This window comes from Giraffa tippelskirchi, chromosome X (genome assembly GCF_054371585.1).
Source record: "Giraffa tippelskirchi isolate mGirTip1 chromosome X, T2T-mGirTip1v1.2.pri, whole genome shotgun sequence".
NCBI lineage: Eukaryota > Metazoa > Chordata > Mammalia > Artiodactyla > Giraffidae > Giraffa > Giraffa tippelskirchi.
The window spans coordinates 127,575,095-127,580,014 of record NC_137289.1 but is presented as its reverse complement, the minus strand read 5'-3'; the positions used below and the strand labels follow the sequence as shown (position 1 = coordinate 127,580,014).

At 41.1% G+C, this 4,920-nt stretch overlaps 1 pseudogene; it reads left to right on the top strand.

Moving 5' to 3' along the window:
- The first annotated feature begins 3,121 nt into the window (after nt 1–3,121).
- On the top strand, nt 3,122–3,482 carry LOC145535759 (V-type proton ATPase subunit F pseudogene; annotated as a pseudogene).
- The last annotated feature ends 1,438 nt before the right edge of the window (nt 3,483–4,920 follow it).

The following is a 4,920-nucleotide window of genomic DNA, read 5'->3' as shown; positions in this document are numbered from 1 at the left end:
TTCATTTGTGTGCTTATGTTAGAAGGAAGGAGAGGGTTAAGCACAGATGGATGGCTGAAGAGACAGGGAGGCAATAGAGCAGCCTGAATCCCCTCCTTTTGGCATGGAGAAATGTAGGAATTTCCAGTGGTCATGGCCAGGATTACCTGGCTAGAGCAATTTTGCTAATAGCCCAATCAAGGAGGCTGGCTATCAGATGAGGAACCTCAGCAACAAGAGGTGATAGGATGTTCTGCTCCATGGGGGCCTCTTCTGTCAGAGAGCAGCAGAGGAGTAAGGCTTCTTAGAGACTCATGAAGAACCTTGATGTATGTCCAACAAGCAGATCAATATTTAGGCATTGTCGCACAGAGGGCATCTTCAGCCCGTCAACATGAGAGAAGCTGGAATAGCCACAGTGAGGATTAAGCTTTAAAGAGAGAGGAAGGGGACTTCCCTGGTGGTCCAGTGGTTAAGATCCCATGGTTTCAATGCAGGGGATCCAGGTTTGATTGCTAGTCAGGGAACTAAGATCCCACATATGGCATGGTGTTGCCAAAAATAATTCTTTTTTTTTTTTTTTTTTTAAAAGAAGGAGGTGTCTCAGAGCCAGACCCTGCCAACACCTTTCATCTCAAACCCCATAGTCAGGACCACCACTCAAGCCTCAGCTGAAGATAGGGAAAGGAGATGAGATTTTTTAAAAACTTGGAAGTTAATGCTTTAATTCAAACCAAATTTTAACACCCCAAAGTGGCCACAAAACTAGGGAATCTTCATGAGATCATATTGCTGTACTGGAGAAGAAGATTCAACAGTCCCCTAGAGAAGACAGTACAGTAACTGGCAACACTGCAGCCACTTTATTTTCAGATTCCACCAAGCTGAAACTTCTCAGTAAACCCAGTTACATTAGTCAACAAAGGACTGTCTTGGTCTTCTAGGGCCATATACTGGGTGACTTAAACAACAGATATTTATTTTCTCACAGTTTTTGGAGGCTGAGAAGTCCATGATCAAAGTTCTGGCAAGTTCAGTGTCTAGTGAGGGCTCTTTCTGTCTTGCAGAAGGCTACCTTCTTGCTGGTGGGGTGGATGGGGGTATGGGATGAGATGAGATGAGGTGAATCTCTAGAGTTTCTTCCTTTTTTATAAAGTCACCAGTTCTATCAGATTAGAGCTCCACCCTGATGACCTCATTTGACCTTTCTCACCTCCTTAAAGGCCTTTAAGGAGTCTCATGGCAGGGGGTGGGGGGGTGGGGTGGGGTGTTGTCATGCTTCAGCATATGACTTTAGGGGTACACAATTCATTCCACAGCAAAGACCTCTTACCATGAGGCAGAAACTATTTACCAACACAACAGAATAGAGCAAACCAGGCTAGAAAATGATTTCCAATTCTATCCCAAATGCCTGTGTGGTAAGTTGCTCCAGTTGTGTCTGATTCTCTGCAACCCCATGGACTGTAGCCCATCAGGCTTCTCTGTCCATGGGATTTCCCAGGCAAGAATACTGAAGTGGGTTGCCATTTCCTCCTCCAGGGGATCTTCTCGATTCAGGGATTGAACCTACATCTCCTATGTCTCCTGCATTGCAGGTGGATTCTTTACCTGCTGACCCATCGGGGAAGCCTCAAATATCCCAAATGCCTGGATATTGCAACTTCAAATGGAAGCAAGAGCTTTCAGACCTTCATTAAATAAATCTTGGATATATGGTCATGATTAAGACCAAAGGAACTAAAAAGCTGATTGGAAATTCAGAGGCTCAGTCATTTGTCTCCAATGCCGAGGTAGCTGATGCTGCCAAATACTGGGGGACTTGGGGGAGCGAATTTTCAGAATAATTTATCATGGCTTAAAAGTCAAAATATGTTCTTCAAAAATTAACATGTGCCATTGGCAATCTAGAACTCAACAGCAGCAAGCCGAAATCTACAATCAACAATACGTTGGAGAATACAGATAGTAGGAATTAAATTGAAAATTTAAGGCCAAGTCCCCTCCCACCTAAAAAGATTGCAACTGAAATCCACTTGTTAAGTCAGAATAGAAAGTCTGCTCTTAAGAGATGTTTCTGACTTCCAGTTTTAGGTCTGACATATAAAGAGCTTAGAAGTACTCACAACAAGAAAACAACTGTTCTCAAGGAAAAAAATCAACAATTCTTGTATTCATCAGAGAATGGAGCTCCTTGGCAAACTCCTGCCCTCCAAACTGGAGAGACAAAGAGAGAAAAAGCCATAACACTAGAGGAAATTTTAGCTTCTGACATCACAATTACAGCAAAAAGTGTACACAGCCTACCCCTTCCTAGTCAGATAAATTTAAACCTCACACTCTCTCAAATCCTTTTATCCAATACATCATGTTTGGCTTTCAATTTTTAAAACTCACAAGTCATACAAGAAGACAAAAAGCACAATCTGAATGAACAAAGGAAGCATCAGAACCAGACTCAGATGTGGCAGAGAGTTTGGAATTATCAGACTGAGAATTTAAAATAACTATGATTAATATGCTAAGCGTTCTCAAGGGAACAGTAGACAAATGCAAGAAAAGATAGGAAAGGTAAGAGAGATGGAACTTGAAGAAAGAATCAAAAGAAAATGCTAGAAATCAAAAACACTGTAACAGAAATGATGAATGTGTTTGATGGATTCATAAAAAAAAGAATCAGTTAACTTAAGGATATATCAATAGAAGGTTTCAAAACTGAGAAACAAACAGAAAAGAATGAAAAAGACTGAGCAGAATGTTCAAGGACTGTGGGACAGATACAAAAAGGGTACATATATGTAATATCAATACTGAAAGGAGCAGAAAGAGAGAAAGGAACAGAAGAAATATTTGAAGTTTTAAAGGCTGAGAATTTTCCAAAAATAAAAGACAGACACCAATCCACAGATCCAGGAAGCTCAGAGCACAACAAACAGGATAAATAACCCCCAAATCGATATGTAAGCATATCATATTCGAACTGCAAAATAATCAAAGATAAAAAGAAAATCTTGAAAGAAGCCAGAGAAAATAATGCCTTGCCTGTAGAGGAATAAGAACAATTCAACTGGACTTACCTTCAGAAACCATCCAAACAAAAAGAGAATAAGGTAAAATGTTTAAAGTATTGATGACTATGAGGATGGCGGGGAGGGGGAAGCTAATGGCAGTGATGGGAGATGAGGACACCGTGACTGGCTTCCTGCTGGGTGGCATAGGGGTGCTTAACAAGAACCACCACCCAAATTTCCTGGTGATGGAGAAAGATACTACTGTCGGTGAAACTGAAGACACTTTCCAGCAGTTTCTAAACTGGGATGACATCAGCAGCATCCTTATCAACCAGTACATTGCAGAGATCGTGCAGGCACGCACTTGATGCCCTCTGGCACTGCATTCCAGCCATACTGGAGATCCCATCCAAGGAGCACCTCTGTGATGCTGCCAATGTCTCCATCCTGTGCAGGGCCAGGGGCGTGTTCGTGGCTGAAAACCTGCACTAAGGGACTCTCCATGGCCATGTAGCCTCTCCCTAGGTTCACCGTCAGCCCTTGTCTAAGATGTGAGCCTCTGAGTTCCAGTTCCCTGCCCCTTCCCACTCCACTGAGAGGCTATGTGAGGTGCTTCCAGGTACCAGGGCTCTGCCATTAAAATCAAGGCTGGTTAGGGTAAAAATAAATAAATAAATGAAAATAAAGAGAGGAGACACAAATTACTGGTGTCAGAAATGAAAGAGAAACCAGCACTACTGATCCCATGGACAGTAAAATGATAATTAAAAAATACAGTTGACCCTTGAATGACACTGGTTTGAACCATGCAAAATTTTTTCCAATAAATACAACAGCACTACATGATGCACAGTTGATTGAATTTTGGATGCAGAACCATGTATGTGGAGGGCCTACTATAAAGTTGTGCATGAATTTCTTACTGCACAATGAATCAGTGTCCCTAATCCCCATGTTGCTCAAGGGTCAACTATATTTTGAAGAACTCAACAACCACTAATTTGATAAAAGATGAAATGGACCAATTCTTAGAAAGACAAAATCTGCCAAAACTCACACAAGGGGAATTAGATAATCTGAGTAAATCTACAACCATTAAAGAAATTGAAATCAGTAATAACCTTCCAAAACAGAAAACACCAGGCCCAAATGGTTTCACTATTTTTTTTAATAAAAACAAATTTTAACACCAAAAACATTTTGTATTGGGGTATAGCCAATTAACAATGTTGTGGTAGTTTCAGGTGAACAGTGAAGGGACTCAACCATACGTATACATGTATCCATCCTCCCCCTTACCCCCTCCCATCCAGACTGGCATTTAATATTGGACAGAGTTCCATGTGCTTTACAATAGATTTTTGTTGGTTATCCATTTTAAATATAGCAGTGTGTACATGACCTTCCCAAAGTCCTTCACTATCCCTTCCCCCCTGCCACTATGAGTTTGTTTTCAAAGTCTGTGAGTCTCTCTGTTTTTTAAATAAGTTCATTAGTATCATTTCTTTTTAGATTCCGCATATAAGGGATGTCATATGATGCTTTTCCTTCTCTGTCTAACTTACTCCGCTTGGTCTGACACTCTCTAGGTCCATCCGTGTTGCTGCAAATGGCCTTATTTCATTCTTTTTAATGGCAGAGTAATATTCCATTGTATATATGTACCACATCTTCTTTATCCATTCCTCTGTCCATGAGCATTTAGGTTGTTTCCATGTCTTGGGCCATTGTAAACAGTGCTACAATGAGCATTGGGGTGCATGTATCTTTTTGGGCCATGTTTTTCTCAGTATATATAGCCTAGGAGTGGGATTGCAGGGTCATATGGTAGTTCTAACTTTAGTGTTTTAAGGAACCTCCATATTGTTCTCCATAGTGGCTGTACCAATTTACATTCCCACCAACAGTGCAGGTGGGTTCCCTTTTCTCC